The following is a 17,828-nucleotide window of genomic DNA, read 5'->3' as shown; positions in this document are numbered from 1 at the left end:
AGTGTACTTAGGAGGCCACCAGTCTGAGGATAACAAAACCGTTTAATTAATTAATTTTCAAAGAAACTTCAATTCTAAAACTTGTCTCAGCTCACTGATGTGTCCTACATACTCTCTGTAGACTTATTTACAATGACCTTGCCATACATGGCTATTTTCTGGGCACTGATTCAGACACTGTTATTCCCAGGTGTCAATGTTTGGTCCTCACTCAGATATGTCTATCTTCCTAATGCACTGTGGTCCTCATTCTCTGTTCGACTGTATGTTGTGCCTACCATGAGTGCACTGACAGTGTTTTCATGCACTGGGAAGTGGTTTGTATTAGAGTGCTCCCGTGCCTGACAAAGTTACAATGTTCTCTAACACTATTATTTGCGTACATTAATTGCCAAGAGGTATCCTCCTCTAGAAGTCAGTTTGTGTTTGGCTCAATAAGAGTCAGAATCTATTATTTTTGTGGTGTATTTGTAATTAACTGGTGTTCAGCAAAACCTGTGTTTTTGACGAAGAGGACATAAAACAATATTGTGAGAAGGAAAGTTGATACTCACCATATAGCAGAAATGCTGAGTCGCAGATAGGCACAACAAAAAGACTCTCACAATTAAAGCTTTCACCCATCAAAGCCTTTGTCAACTATACACACACAGACACGTGCGCACACACAAACACAACTCACGTGATTGCAGTCTCAAGCAACTGAAACCACTCTGCCTGAAACTGCAGTCGTATGTGTGAGGAGTTGCGTTTGCGTGATTTTTGTGTGTGTGTGTGTGTGTGTGTGTGTGTGTGTGTGTGTGTGTGTGTGTGTGTGTGCGCGCGCGCGCGTGTGGTTGATGAAGGCCTTGATGGCCAAAAGCTTTAATTGTGAGAGTCTTTTTGTTATGCCTATCTGTGACTCAGCGTCTCTGCTATATGGTGAGTAGCAACTTTCCTTCTCATAATATTGTTACATTCCATCCAGGACATAAAACAAGTAGCCTTAGCTCCTTCATCAGAGAGTAAAGGAGGGATAGGTTGGTAAAGTCTGGAAGGAAGGAGCAGATCACTCAAATCACTGATTGACAGGAACATACCTGTTGGGTGAGTGAGAGATACAAAGATAATGTATAACTAACATGGAGAAGCATTACGACCAGTTGATGAGAGTGAATATCTAGGGTAGATGGAGCTAACATTTGGATGAACATAAAAAGAAAGAAAGAAAAGAATAACAAGATTTTGTAAAACTAAACAGGGTTTAAAAAGTTTCTTATCTATTGCAAGTGGAATGCCTACAATCACTGTACTTAACAGTTTTGACTGTGAGATATGGACTTTAAATACAAAAGCCATCCTCAAACTGATAGTTGCTCAGTGAGCAATGAAAAATGTGTGCTGGGAATTACTAGGAGGAACATTAAAAGGATCATGCAGTACACTGGACTGAAGTAATAATGACTACAATGAAAATGAAATGGGGTGGGTAAGTCATGTAGCCATGAATGGGCAGCAGATGGACCAAGAAGTTCTTTACTGAACCCAAAGGAGAAAAGAGAGAGAGAGAGAGAGAGAGAGAGAGAGAGAGAGAGAGAGAGAGATGAGTCAAGTTGTTGACAAAGTGGAATGTGTGACGATCTCATTAGAAGATATGCTGGAGTGAAAGGGACACATTAAGCTGAAGATCACGGTCCATGGACAGTGGATGCCAATAAAAGTTCTTTACAATTGAAAAAAAAAAAATTACATAGGCAACTGATGCAATATCTTCCAACTCAGTGGTTCTGAAGTTTTTAATTAAACTACTTTCGCATGTTACACATACTGTAAAATGATCTCCCTATAAAATGGTTACTCCCCAAGAGCAGGCACAGGTTTATTGAAGCAAAATTGGATATACAGACAGACCTTCTGAACTAAATATGGAGGAGATTCATCACAATGTCCATCAGTTGTATATGGCACGAGAAATTTACGGAGATAGGGACTGTGTTTGATTTGAGAGGAGTAGTTAACCAAGAACATTGAAGGCAGTATTATAAAAAGGGAAGAGGAAGTATATGAAAATGATATGGGAGATATGATACTATGAGAAAAAGACTCAATTCAAAGCAAGGTCCCTGGAGGAGACAACGGAGCCCCAGAACTACTGATATACTTGGGAGAACCAGCCATGACAAAACTGTTCTACCTGGTGTGCAAATTGTATGAGACAGGTGAAATACCTTCAGGCTTCAAGAAAAGTGGGATAAATCCAACCTCAAAGAAAGTAGGTGTTAAAAGGTGTGAATATTACCGAACTATCGATTTAATAAGTCATGGTTGCAAAATAGTGACACAAATTATTTTCAGGAAAATGGAAAAACTGTTAGGAGCCTACCTTTTGAGAAGATCAGTTTGGGTTCCAGAGAAAAGTAGAAACACACTAGGCAATACTGACCCCTAAGACTTCTCTTTGAAGGGAGATTAAAGAAAGACAAACTTTTGTTTACAGCATTTATAGACTCAGGCAAAACTTTTGACAATGTTGACTGGCATACACTGTAAAAATTTTGTAGGTTATGGGGATATAATCCAGGGAGTGAAAGGTTATATACACCTTGTACAGAAACCAGGTGAAAGTTATAATAGTCAGAGGGCATGAAAGGGAAGCAACGGTTGAGAAGGGAATGAGGCAAGAGTTCTAGTGTGTCCCTGATGTTATTCACTCTGTACATTGGGCAAGCAGTAAAGGAAGACACAGAAAAATTTTGAGAAAGAATTAAGGTTCAGGGAGGAGAAATACGACATTGTAATTCTATCAGAGACAGCAAAGGACTTAGAAGATCAGCAGAATGGAATGGACAGTATCTTAAAATGAGGATCAACAAAAGCAAAACAAGGGTAATGAATTTAGTTGAATTAAGTCAGGTGATGCTGATGGAATTGAATTAAGAAATGACACACTAAAATTGGTAGGTGACATATACTGTTTTGGCCATAAAATAACTGATGATGGCTGAAGTAGAGAGGATATAAAATGTATACTGGTAATGTCAAGAAAAGTTTTGTTAAGAAGAGAAATTTGTTAACATCAAATATAAATTTGAGTAGGGAGGAAAAGATAGATTGCTACTTACCGTAAAGGTGACATGTTAGTTGCAGACAGGCACAACTAAAAGATACTTACATATTAGCTTTTGGCCACATCCTTTGCCATAAAAAGAAGTGCGCGCACACAAGCCAGCACACCTCATGCACATATGACCAATATCTCAGGCAGCTTCGGATTGGAATGCAGCTGATATGTAGAATGGAAGCAGCAATCTGAATGGGGTGAGAAAGGGGAAGGGATAGCAGTGTACTGGTGGGCGTGGTGGGGGGGGGGCGGGGGAGGGGGGGGGGGGGGGGGGAGAGAACACTGTATGGTGGTGTGTGCAGGGACTAGACTGCCAACAGGCACAACGTCAGGAGGCTGTGGGACAAGGAGAAGGGGGGGGGGGGGATAAGGAGTGAAAAAGGAGAGGAGTGAGGTAAGATGGGCAATTGCATTGGCAGAGGATGACACATAGAGAATGTGGTAGATGAGAATGGAGAGGAGGTGATAGGACAGAGGGGGTGCAAACAGTAGCTTGGAGGGTGGGAGGACAGTATGCTACTGTAGGTTGAGGCAGGGATAATTTTGGGAGTGGAGAATGTGTTGTAAGGGAAACTCCTGTCTCTATGGTCCAGGAAAGCTGGTGGTGGAGGAGAACCAGATGGCTTGGGTAGTGAGCAACCAATTAAATCAAGCGTGTTACATATAGGTGCACGTTGTGTCACTTTGCTCTTGGCCATAGTTTGGCAGTGGCTGTTTTTCCTGGTGGGCAGCTGGTTGGTAGTCACACCAGTATAAAAAGCTGAGCAATGATTGCAGCAGAGTTGGTATATGAGATAGGGTAAGCCTGTGACAGGACTGGCATAGGAAGTGCTAAGTAGGTAGTTTGGGCAGGTCTTGCACCTGGGCCTTCCACAGGATATTATCCTTTGTGTGTGTGTGTGGGGGGGGGGGGGGGGGGGGGGGATTGGAAGTGGCACAGGAATGGACTAGAATGCTTTGGAGGTTGGGTGAGAAACAGAACACCACCATGGGCACCTGCAAAGTGCTCTCCTATGCCAACCTGTTTATGGGCCATTTCCCAGCCTCCTAAAATGTGAAAGCCCTGGCCTGGTTCAGGTTCACTGCTGATATCTTCCTAATCTGGTCTCAGGGCCAAGACATCTGGTCTTCATTCCTTCACTATCTCTACACCTTCTCCCCCATCCACTTCACCTGATCCTACTCAACCCGGCGTGCCACCTTCCTGGATGTAGAACATCTCCTCTCTGATGGCTCCATCCACACCTCTGTCCTCATTAAACCCATCAACAACCAACAGTCCCTGGATCACTCTTACCACACCAAAAAAAAAACCCTATCGTACTGTCTGGCCACCCGGAGACAGTGTAGTATTCTGAGGGGCTCACGAAGGCCTTTACAGACAAGGACTATCCTCCATACCCAGTCCGCAAACAGATCTCCCGTGCCATTTTCCCTCACACACCCAACCCTCACACTACCCCTAAGAAACAGCCATGAAGGAATGCCTCCTTGATCACCCAGCACCACTCTGGTCTGGTGGTACTGGAACAACTGAATCACATTCTACGTCAGGGCTTTGATTTCCTATCATCATGCCCTGAAATAAGGGACTTCCCATCCCTCCTAGAGTGATGTGCAGTCACCCACCCAACCTCCACAACATCCTAACACATCCCTGTGCCACTCCCAATCCCAACTCCTTGCCACAAGCATGTGGACGGTCCAGGTGCAAGACCTGCCCAATCCACTCTCCCAGCACTTCCTATTCCAGTCCTGTTACAGACTTATCATATCCCATCAGAGGCCAGGCCACCTGTGAAAGCAGCCATGTTATATACCTGTTCTGCTGCAATCACAGCACAGCTGTTTATATTGGTATGACTGCCAATAAGTGTCCATCAGGACAAACGAGCACCACCAAAATGTGGCCAAGAGCAAAGTAGACCACCCTGTGGCACAACATGCAGCTGAACATAACAAGCTTCATTTCAATGGTTGCTTCACTATCCAAGCCATCTGGATCCTCCCCTCCACTACCAGCTTTACTGAATTGCAATCTCCAAATTATCCATGCCTCAAGGCACGGTAACATACTGTCCCCACAGCCTCCACCAAACAGTTTCCACCCTTCTGTCCCATCACATCCTCCCTATTCTCACCCCCCCCCCCCCCCCCCCCACACTCTGTGTGTTGCCCTCTGCCAGTGCACACGCCCATCTTTCCCCACTCTTCTCCTTTCTCACTCTGCTTTTGTAACCATAGTTGCTACAATGACGTCATGATCGCTAATCCCAGTTTGTATACTGGCATTCTCAATGAGGTCCAGCCTATTTGTAACTACAAGGTCTAAGATATTTCTGTTGGGTGTGGGTTGCCGAGCTAGCTGGATAAGATAGTTTTAAGAAAACATGTCCAAAAGTATTTTGCACCACTGTCTGTCCGTACGCCCCACAGTTTATCCGTAGACATCCCAGTCTGACATCCTCCCTATTCTCACCCCCCCCCCCCCCCCCCCACACTCTGTGTGTTGCCCTCTGCCAGTGCACACGCCCATCTTTCCCCACTCTTCTCCATTCTCACTCTGCTTTTGTAACCATAGTTGCTACAATGACGTCATGATCGCTAATCCCAGTTTGTATACTGGCATTCTCAATGAGGTCCAGCCTATTTGTAACTACAAGGTCTAAGATATTTCTGTTGGGTGTGGGTTGCCGAGCTAAATTGCACCACTGTCTGTCCGTACGCCCCACAGTTTATCCGTAGACATCCCAGTCTGACATCCTCCCTATTCTCACCCCCCCCCCCCCCCCACACTCTGTGTGTTGCACTCTGCCAGTGCACACGCCCATCTGTCCCCACTCTTCTCCTTTCTCACTCTGCTTTTGTAACCATAGTTGCTACAATGATGTCATGTGAAACCCCTGGTCTGGTTCAGGTTCACTGCTGATATCTTCCTAATTTGGTCTCAGGACCAAGACATCTGGTCTTCATTCCTTCACCACCTCTACACCTTCTCCCCCATCCACTTCACCTGATCCTACTCAACCCGGCGTGCCACCTTCCTGGATGTAGAACATCTCCTCTCTGATGGCTCCATCCACAAAATGGCCATATATCCGATGCCATGGGAAACATCCCTTATTTCAGGGCATGGTGACAGGAAATCAAAGCCCTGACATAGAATGTGATTCAGTTGTTCCAGTACCACCAGACCAGAGTGGTGCTGGGTGATCAAGGAGGCATTCCTTCATGGCTGTTTCTTAGGGGTAGTGTGAGGGTTGGGTGTGTGAGGGAAAATGGCATGGGAGATCTGTTTGCGGACTGGGTATGGAGGATAGTCCTTGTCTGTAAAGGCCTTCGTGAGCCCCTCAGAATACTACACTGTCTCCAGGTGGCCAGGCAGTACGATAGGCAGTACGATAGCTAAATGCATCGCTAAATTACTCGGACCTTTACACTTTAGGTTTCAGCCAGCTCTCAGTCCCAGGAATAATTTGAACATGAGAGCTTTCCTGGAGGGCAGTAAATTCGAGGACTTCGTAACAAATACTATGACAATTTACTGATAAAATTATGACAGTTGAAATGCGTTAACTCGGAACGTGGTCTGACTCCCCCTGCTGCATATCAACTGCACTATGCATCCTGCACACTGCACGCTCGACGCTTGACATCAGGGATCACCAATTTAGTATTGGTGGGAAGTGTGTGGGATAAAAATCATAGACGGAGACCAAGAGATGTAGAGTAAGCAGATTTATAAGAATGTAGGTTGCAGTAGTTATTCAGAGGTGAAGAGGCTTGCCATATTTTGTGGACTGTTAAGATGCACTTCTTCCTTCAAAAAATTGCCTCCTAAATTCAGGTGCCTCTTATATTCGCAATTAATATAAAAACGTCCAGTGTTTGAAATCAAATTCCCACCAGTCTTAAAAATGGCCATATATCCGATGCCATGGGAAACATCTCTCTATCTGGCAACATTGGATTCAATTGGCACCAGCAGTTCACCGACATGACTGAGAGCTGGCTGAAACCCAAAGTGGAAAGCTCTGAGATATTTAACAAGTTCTTGAACATTTATCAGAAAGATAGATTAGAGACCATAGGAGGGGGAGTTTTCATGGCAGTTTACAAAAATATTGTCTCTATTGAGATCGAAGTTGAGTGTGACAGTGAAGTCGTCTGGTCACATATAATAGATGTAGGTGAAACTTAGTTAATTGATGGATGTTTTTACTGGCCAACCGATTCTGGTGTGGCAGTTCCAGAGTCATTCAAAGAAAATCAATGGTCAATAGTGCATAAATACTCAGCTCAAGCAGTACTAGTCGGAAGTGACTAACCTGTTGAGTATAGACTGGGATGTCTATGAATTCATTGTGGTAGGCACAGACAGACAGTCATGGGAAATATTTTTGAACACGTTTTCTGAAAATTGTCTTGAGCAGCTAGCTCGGCAGCCCGCACACAATGGAAATATCTTAGGCCTTGTAGCTACAAATTGACCAGACCTTATTGATAATGTCAGTATAAAATTGGGATGATGTCATTATAGGAACTTCGATTTAGAAAGTTAATAAATTAGTCAAGAAGGCTAGGAGAGTGTTCTTGCTAGACAGAGCAGATAAGCAGTTATTAACATCTTACTTAGACAGTGAATTGGATCACTTAGTACTAGTAAGATGGATGTAGAGAATTTATGGGCAAAGTTTAAGCAGATTGTAAATCGTGGTCTGGAGAGTTACATGCCTAGTAAGTGGATAAAGGATGGAATAGACCCACCATGGTTTAACAACGAAATTCGTAAGATGGTGAGGAAGCAGAGGCTGTCGCACCTTAGGTTCAAAAGAGGATGCACAGTTGACAACAAGCAAAGGTTAATAGAGATTCATGCTGTGTGGTAAGAGCTATGCGCAAAGCAGACAACAGTTGCCACCATCACACTTTAGCAAAAGATCTGGCAGAGGACCTGAGAAAATTCTGGTCGCATGGAAAATCGCTAAGCGGGTCTAAGGCTTCCATTCAGTCCCTTGTTGATAAGTCTGGTGTGGCAGCTGAAGATAGCAAAGTGAAAGCTGAAGTTCTAAATTTCATGTTCAAGAAATCATTCATGCAGGAGAACCATACAAACATACCATCATTTGACCATCAGACAGACCCCCATTGGGAGGACATAGAAATAAGCATACATGGTGTAGAGAAGCAAATAAACACCAAATCACCAGGTCTGGATGGAACCCCAGTTTGATTTTACAAAGAATACTCACGGCATTGGCCCTTACCTAGCTAGTGTTTATTGTGAATCTCTCACCCAGCACAAAGTCCCAAGTGGCTGGAAAAAGGCACAGATGACTCCAGTATATAAGAAAGGTAAAAGAATGGACCGGCAAAATTACAGACCAATATCACTAACTCCGGTATGCTGCAGAATCCTTGAACACATTCTCATGGCAGTTTACAAAAATATTGTCTCTATTGAGATCGAAGTTGAGTGTGACAGTGAAGTCGTCTGGTCACATATAATAGGTGTAGGTGAAACTTAGTTAATTGATGGATGTTTTTACTGGCCAACCGATTCTGGTGTGGCAGTTCCAGAGTCATTCAAAGAAAATCAATGGTCAATAGTGCATAAATACTCAGCTCAAGCAGTACTAGTCGGAAGTGACTAACCTGTTGAGTATAGACTGGGATGTCTATGAATTCATTGTGGTAGGCACAGACAGACAGTCATGGGAAATATTTTTGAACATGTTTTCTGAAAATTGTCTTGAGCAGCTAGCTCGGCAGCCCGCACACAATGGAAATATCTTAGGCCTTGTAGCTACAAATAGGCCAGACCTTATTGATAATGTCAGTATAAAATTGGGATGATGTCATTATAGGAACTTCGATTTAGAAAGTTAATAAATTAGTCAAGAAGGCTAGGAGAGTGTTCTTGCTAGACAGAGCAGATAAGCAGTTATTAACATCTTACTTAGACAGTGAATTGGATCACTTAGTACTAGTAAGATGGATGTAGAGAATTTATGGGCAAAGTTTAAGCAGATTGTAAATCGTGGTCTGGAGAGTTACATGCCTAGTAAGTGGATAAAGGATGGAATAGACCCACCATGGTTTAACAACGAAATTCGTAAGATGGTGAGGAAGCAGAGGCTGTCGCACCTTAGGTTCAAAAGAGGATGCACAGTTGACAACAAGCAAAGGTTAATAGAGATTCATGCTGTGTGGTAAGAGCTATGCGCAAAGCAGACAACAGTTGCCACCATCACACTTTAGCAAAAGATCTGGCAGAGGACCTGAGAAAATTCTGGTCGCATGGAAAATCGCTAAGCGGGTCTAAGGCTTCCATTCAGTCCCTTGTTGATAAGTCTGGTGTGGCAGCTGAAGATAGCAAAGTGAAAGCCGAAGTTCTAAATTTCATGTTCAAGAAATCATTCATGCAGGAGAACCATACAAACATACCATCATTTGACCATCAGACAGACCCCCATTGGGAGGACATAGAAATAAGCATACATGGTGTAGAGAAGCAAATAAACACCAAATCACCAGGTCTGGATGGAACCCCAGTTTGATTTTACAAAGAATACTCACGGCATTGGCCCTTACCTAGCTAGTGTTTATTGTGAATCTCTCACCCAGCACAAAGTCCCAAGTGGCTGGAAAAAGGCACAGATGACTCCAGTATATAAGAAAGGTAAAAGAATGGACCGGCAAAATTACAGACCAATATCACTAACTCCGGTATGCTGCAGAATCCTTGAACACATTCTCAATTCGAATATAATAAACTTTCTTGAGACTAAGCAGCTTATGTCCACGAATCAGCATGGTTTTAGAAAGCATCGCTCATGTGAAAATTAGCTTACCCTTTTCTCACATGTTATACTGGGAATTATGGATGGAGAGCAACAGGCAGATTCTATATTTCTAGACTTCCAGAAAGCATTTGACATGGTGCCCCATTAGAGGCTGTTAACGAAGGTACAAGCATATGGAATAAGTGAGTGGCTCGAAGACTTCTTAAATGATAGAACCCAGTATGTTTTCCTCAGTGGTGAGTGTTCATCAGAGACAGCAGTATCATCAGGAGTGCCCCAGGGAAGTGTGATAGGATTGCTGTTGTTCTCTATATTCATAAATGATTTGGAAGACAGGGTAGGCAGCAGTGTGCAATTGTTTGTTGATGACACCATGGTGTACGGTAACGTGTCGAAGTTGAGTGACTGTAGGAAGACACAAGACGACTTAGCCAAAATTTCCAGTTGGTGTGATGAATGGCAGCTGGCCCTAAATGTGGGAAAATGTACAGCTTGACACACTCAAGTCGTTTAAATATCTAGGCATAACGTTGAAAAGTGATATAAGGTGGAACGAGCTTGTGAAAACTGTGGTAGGGAAGGCAAATGGTCAACTTCAGTTTATTAGGAGAATTTTAGGAAAGAGTGGGTCAGCTGTAAAGGAGACTGCATATAGGATCCTGGTGCGACCTATTCTCGAGTATTGCTCGAGTGTGTGGGATCCGTTTCAGGTCAGATTAAAGGAAGACATCAAAGCAGTTCAGAGGAGGATTGATAGATTTGTTACTGGTAGGTTCAAACAGTTACAGAGGTGCCTCGGGAACTCAAACAGGAATCCCTGGAGGGAAGGCGGCATTCTTTTCGGGAAACACTGTTGAGAAAATTTGGAGAACCGTCATTTGAAGCTGACTGCTGAACGATTCTGCTCCTGTCAATGTACATCACGTGTAAGGACCACAAAGATAAGCTACGAGAAACTAGGGCTCCTATGGATATGTGCAGACAATCGTTTTTCCCTTGCTCTATTTGCGAGCGGAACAGCAGGGGAGATGACAAGAACTGGTATAGGGTACCCTCCGCCATGCACCTTACGGTGGCTTGTGGACTATCTGTGTAAGTGTAGATGTAGATGTACATGTAGATGCGACAAATATGAGTTGCGGGGATTGCTAACACTGTCTCCATCCCACCCCGCCATCATACACACACAGCACTGTCTAGCCTATAATGCATCCAGTCTATGGTGCCAGTGAACTTGAAATTGAGTTGTGTTATCAGTAACAGAACAATACTTTTGTTATAGCTAGTTTCATAATGGAAAAAAATAAAAGGTATTTATATGGTGCAAGCTATAAATTGAAAATAAAACAATGGAAAATCCTGGCTGGAATGTAACAATATTATGAAAAAGAAAGTTGCTACTCACCATATAGCAGAGATGCTGAGTTGCAGACAGGTACAACAAAAAGAATGTCGCAAATAAAGCTTTTGGCCAGTAAGGCCTTCGTCAACAGATGCGCGTGCACGCACACGCGCACACACACACACACACACACACACACACACACACACACACACACACACACACACACACACGTGCGCGCGTGCGCGAAACAGTGTGAATTCAGTTTGTGTGTGTGTGTGTGTGTGTGTGTGTGTGTATGTGTGTGTGTGTGTGTGTGTGTGTGCGTGCGTGTGCGTGTGTGTGTTTCGTCTATTGTTGACTAAGGTCTTACTGGCCGAAAGCTTTATTTGTGTTGGTCTTTTTGTTGTGTCTATCTGTGACTCAGCACCTCCACTATATGGTGAGTAGCAACTTTCTGTTTAATAATATTGATAAATTGAAAATAATAGCATAGGCAGAACAACATAAAATCAGAGCAGCTGAGTGACATTTTGCCCCTCCACCAATAGAAAAAAAACCATTCACCATGTACGAACTAGTAAAAAAGAACTGAAAAGAATGAGGAAGACTAAATGCCCAAGTAGAGAACTGAAAGCAAAATGGCCAAATCTGGAAGACGAGAATTTTCAGGGATTTTAAAGGTCAGTTCAGTTTTACAAACTAAGAATTTTTTTAGTCTGGATTTGCAATCTAATAAGGAAAATGGTAAAAATGTTATTTTTTAAAAAAATTACGTAAAAATTTAGGTGTGTCTTATAGTGGGTAGCATCTTATAGTCTGTAAAATTTGGTACACAGGATAGAGTAATGTGAAGAACTGCATCAGACCAGTCTTCAGCCTGAAGATCACAACAACAAGCATTATTAAGTATTGCTAGTTAGGTCAATTTGCAGTATTTTGTGTGTCTTACTGCACATCAAAAACTCTAAATACAAGCAAACTATTCTAAATTTGTGAAGTTGGAAATTTTGAAGCATTAATGAAAGGCAGCCAAGAATGGCAGTATGCCACTGAACATGTCATACTAATTTAATTAGTTAATAGCATTAAAACAGATAGATGTGGTTAATACAGTGTCACAGAATGGAAAAAGTTAATTTAAACTGAAATGAAGCAAAAACTGAGACATCAGCACTCAGGAACTAGAAAGAAAATGATTTAGGAGTTAATTAGATTTAAGAATGTGAAAATATTATTAACGAAGATGGAAACAGAACACACAACCAATTAATGGAAAGAGAGTGCAAAAAACCTGAGAACAAAATATCATAGGGACAAACTGAGAGAGAGCAAGTGAGAGGAAAATGATGCATGAATAACACAAAACATTGAGATGATGATAACAGTGTAGCAGGTGATGAATGGAGATAATGACAAATAGAGAATGGCAACAATAAGAAAAATGGCAGGAGTAGTTACTGGAAAACAAGCAGCAAACAGGTGGAGGCATTAATTTAAGCTGAAGCCTGTTTGTGAATTGCACATACCAAATATGTTCTCACCAGAAAATTCTGAGTTACTGTCATTTGGAAGCAGAAATATACATGAGAAAGAACCAAGATTTCTACTGTTGTGTTTTATACCTGTCAGTGTGAATGTGCGGCAGCATCAGGCTCTACCTGTTTCTGTTAATTGTTAATTATAATTTGGTGATGATGATGCCAAACCATATTTATTTCACAGATGAGCAGTGTTTTTCAATTTTTCTATGTTGGCGTGATGATTACGAATTTGGCAGCAATAATGATTTGATGTAGTTAAACCTGTACTTATAATACACTTTAACCTCCCTTAGCTAATGTTATACATCACAGTATCATCAAATGGCACATATTTTACTGTAAGGCACTTCAGAACTTTGCAGTAGAAATCAACCCTACAACAAGAGACTGGTTCTCACCATCTACTTGCGTAAGATATACATCCTCACTATTGTCTCTCTTCTTTTATTTCCTCTTCCCCTCCCCCCAGTCTCTCTCTCTCTCTCTCTCTCTCTCTCTCTCTCTCTCTCTGTGTGTGTGTGTGTGTGTGTGTGTGTGTGTGTGTGTGTGTGTGTGTTGGTTTGTTTGTTTGTTTGTAATTCCCCCTAAAGATCTCCACACACCTTGGCTATCCAAACAAGGCTCACTCTGTACTAGAAACCTTTCTTCATTTTGTAGTTTTAAATCTATGTTTTTCCTACCATCTGATGTTTGCTTGTGTCATCAACATATATTTTATTGCTTTTTCCAGTTGTATAGCTGTTACATTTGATATTTTGTTTGCCTTTTCATCAACTTTCTTGCTCTGAAATCACATCTCTTGTTGGCATTCCACAATTAATTCTGTCTCATCTTGTTATGAAAAGTCTTAAGTTATATTCCAACCTAATTGTTTGTTGTTGTTGTTGTTGTTGTTGTTGTTGTGGTCTTCAGTCCTGAGACTGGTTTGATGCAGCTCTCCTTGCTACTCTATCCTGTGCAAGCTTCTTCATCTCCCCATTCCTACTGCAACCTACATCCTTCTGAATCTACTTAGTGTATTCATCTCTTAGTCTCCCTCTACGATTTTTACCCTCCACACTGCCCTCCAATATTAAATTGGTGATCCCTTGATGCCTCAGAACATGTCCCACCAACCGATCCCTTCTTCTTGTCAAGTTGTGCCACAAACTCCTCTTCTCCCCAATCCTATTCAATACCTCCTCATTAGTTATGTGATCTACCCATCTAATCTTCATCATTCTTCTGTAGCACCAGATTTCGAAAGCTTCTATTCTCTTCTTGTCCAAACTATCATCCATGTTTCACTTCCATACATGGCTACATTCCATACAAATACTTTCAGAAAGACTTCCTGACACTTAAATCTATACTTGATGTTAACAAATTTCTCCTCTTCAGAAATGCTTTCCTTGCCAATGCCAGTCTACATTTTATATCCTCTCTACTTCGACCATCATCAGTTATTTTGCTCCCCAAATAGCAAAACTCTTTTACTACTGTAAGTGTCTCATTTCCTAATCTAATTCCCACAGCATCACCCGACTTAATTCGACTACATTCCATTATCATTGTTTTGCTTTTGTTGATGTTCATCTTATATCCTCCTTTCAAGACACTGTCTATTCCATTCAACTGCTCTTCCAAGTACTTTGCTGTCTCTGACAGAATTACAATGTCATCCGCGAACCTCAAAGTTTTTATTTCTTCTCCATGGATTTTAATTCCTACTCCAAATTTTTCTTTTGTTTCCTTTGCTGCTCGCTCAATATACAGATTGAATAACATCGGGGAGAAGCTACAACACTGTCTCACTCCCTTCCCAACCACTGCTTCCCTTTCATGCCCCTGGACTCTTATAACTGCCATCTGGTTTCTGTACTAATTGTAAATAGCGTTTTGCTCCCTGTATTTTACCCCTACCACCTTTAGAATTTGAAAGAGAGTATTCCAGTCAACAGTGTCAAAAGGTTTTTTCTAAGTCTACAAATGCTAGAAACATAGGTTTGCCTTTCCTTAATCTTTCTTCTAAGATAAGTCATAAGGTCAGTATTGCCTCACGTGTTCCAGTGTTTCTACGAAATCCAAACTGATCTTTCCCGAGGTTGGCTTCTACCAGTTTTTCCATTCGTCTGTAAAGAATTCATTTTAGTATTTTGCAGCCATGGCTTATTAAACTGATAGTTCGGTAATTTTCACATCTGTCAACACCTGCTTTCTTTGAGATTGGAATTAGTATATTCTTCTTGAAGTCTGAGGTTATTTCGCCTGTCTATACATCTTGCTCACCAGGTGGTGTAGTTTTGTCAGGACTGGCTCTCCCAAGGCTGTCAGTAGTTCTAATGGAATATTGTCTACTCCGGGGGCCCTGTTTCGACTCAGTTCTTTCAGTGTTCTGTCAAACTCTTCACGCAGTATCGTACCTCCCATTTCATCTTCATCTACATCCTCTTCCACTTCCATAATAATGTCCTCAAGTATATCGCCCTTGTATAGACCCTCTATATACTCCTTCCATCTTTCTGCTTTCCCTTCTTTGCTTAGAACTGGGTTTCCATCTGAGCTCTTGATATTCATGCAAGTGGTTCTCTTTTCTCCAAAGGTCTCTTTAATTTTCCTGTAGGCAGTATCTATCTTACCCCTAGTGAGATAAGCCTCTACATCCTTACATTTGTTCTCTAGCCATCCCTGCTTAGCCATTTTGCACTTCCTGTCAATTTCATTTTTGAGACGTATGTATTCCTTTTTGACTGCTTCATTTACTGCATTTTTATATTTTCTCCTTTCATCAATTAATTTCAATATTTCTTCTGTTACCCAAAGATGAAGAAGAAATAAAAACTTTGAGGTTCGCCAATGACATTGTAATTCTGTCAGAGACAGCAAAGGACTTGGAAGAGCAATTGAATGGAATGGACAGTGTCTTGAAAGGAGGATATAAGATGAACATCAACAAAAGCAAAACAAAGATAATGGAATGTAGTCTAATTAAGTCGGGTGATGCTGAGGGAATTAGATTAGGAAATGAGGCACTTAGAGTAGTAAAGGAGTTTTGCTATTTGGGGAGCAAAATAACTGATGATGGTCGAAGTAGAGAGGATATAAAATGTAGGCTGGCAATGGCAAGGAAAGCGTTTCTGAAGAAGAGAAATTTGTTAACATCCAGTATTGATTTAAGTGTCAGGAAGTCATTTCTGAAAGTATTCGTATGGAGTGTAGCCATGTATGGAAGTGAAACATGGACTATAAATAGTTTGGACAAGAAGAGAATAGAAGCTTTCGAAATGTGGTGCTACAGAAGAATGCTGAAGATTAGATGGGTAGATCACATAACTAATGATGAAGTATTCAACAGAATTGGGGAGAAGAGGAGGATGTGGCACAACTTGACAAACAGAAGGGACCGGTTAGTAGGAAATTTTCTGAGGCATCAAGGGATCACAAATTTAGCATTGGAGGGCAGCGTGGAGGGTAAAAATCGTAGAGGGAGACCAAGAGATGAATACACTAAGCAGATTCAGAAGGATGTAGGTTGCAGTAGGTACTGGGAGATGAAAAAAGCTAGCACAGGATAGAGTAGCATGGAGAGCTGCATCAAACCAGTCTCAGGACTGAAGACCACAACAACAACAACAACCCAAGGATTTCTACTAGCCCTCATCTTTTTACCTACTTGATCCTCTGTTGCCTTCTCTACTTTATCCCTCAAAGGTACCCATTCATCTTCTACTGTATTTCTTTCCCCATTCCTGTCAATTGTTCCCTTATGCTCCCCCTGAAACTCTGTACAACCTCTGGTTTAGTCAGTTTATCCAGGTCCCATCTCCTTAAATTCCCACCTTTTTGCAGTTTCTTCAGTTTTAATCTACAGGTCATAACCAATAGATTGTGGTCAGAGTCCACATCTGTCCCTGGAAATTTTAAAACCTGGTTCCTAAATCTCTGTCTTGCCGACCGCGGTGGTCTCGCGGTTAAGGCGCTCAGTCCGGAACCACGCGACTGCTACGGTCGCAGGTTCGAATCCTGCCTCGGGCATGGATGTGTGTGACGTCCTTAGGTTAGTTAGGTTTAAGTGGTTCTAAGTTCTAGGGGACTAATGACAACAGAAGTTAAGTCCAATAGTGCTCAGAACCATTTGAACCTAAATCTCTGTCTTACCATTATATAATCTATCTCATACCTTCTAGCAACTCCATGCTTCTTCCACGTATACAACCTTCTTTTATGATTCGTGAGCCAAGTGTTAGCTATGATTAAGTTATGCTCTGTGCAGTATTCTACCAGACGGCTTTCTCTTTCATTTCTTACCCCCAATACATATTCACCTACTATGTTTCATTCTCTCCCTTTTCCTACTTTCGAATTCCAGTCGCCCATGACTATTAAATTTTCATCTCCTTTCACTACCTGAATAATTTCTTTTATCTCATCATACATTTCATCAATTTCTTCATCATCTGCAGAGCTAGTTGGCATATAAACTTGTACTACAGTAGTAGGTGTGGGCTTCGTGTCTATCTTGGCCACAATAATGCTGTTTGTAGTAGCTTACCCGCACTCCTATTTTTTTATTCATTATTAAACCTACTTCTGCATTAGCCCTATTTGATTTTGTATTTATAACCCTGTATTCACCTGACCAAAAGTCTTGTTCCTCCTGCCACCGAACTTCACTAGTTCCCACTATTTCTAACTTTAACCTATCCATTTCCCTTTTAAAATTTTCTAACCTAGCTGTCCGATTAAGGGATCGACATTCTACGCTCTGATCCGTAGAATGCCAGTTTTCTTTCTCCTGATAACAACGTCCTCTTGAGTAGTCCGCACCCAGAGATCCGTATGGGGGACTATTTTACCTCGGAATATTTTACCCGAGAGGACGCCATCATCATTTAATCATACAGTAAAGCTGCATGCCCTGGGGAAAAATTATGGCTGTAGTTCCCGCTTGCTTTCAGCCGTTCACAGTACCAGCACAGCAAGGTCGTTTTGGTTAGTGTTACAAGGCCAGATCAGTCAATCATCCAGACTGTTGCGCTGCAACTACTGAAAAGACT

The 17,828-nt window shown here is 41.9% G+C and overlaps 1 protein-coding gene across 1 annotated transcript in view; it reads left to right on the top strand.

Moving 5' to 3' along the window:
- LOC126484138 (nitrilase and fragile histidine triad fusion protein NitFhit) overlaps window positions 1-17,828 on the top strand; it is a 67,283-nt gene that overhangs the window by 16,596 nt on the left and 32,859 nt on the right. The window lies entirely within an intron of this gene.

The sequence above is a fragment of the Schistocerca serialis genome, chromosome 6, assembly GCF_023864345.2.
Source record: "Schistocerca serialis cubense isolate TAMUIC-IGC-003099 chromosome 6, iqSchSeri2.2, whole genome shotgun sequence".
Lineage (NCBI taxonomy): Eukaryota > Metazoa > Arthropoda > Insecta > Orthoptera > Acrididae > Schistocerca > Schistocerca serialis.
Note: the sequence above shows the minus strand (reverse complement) of the source record. Positions and strands in the feature narration are given on the sequence as shown.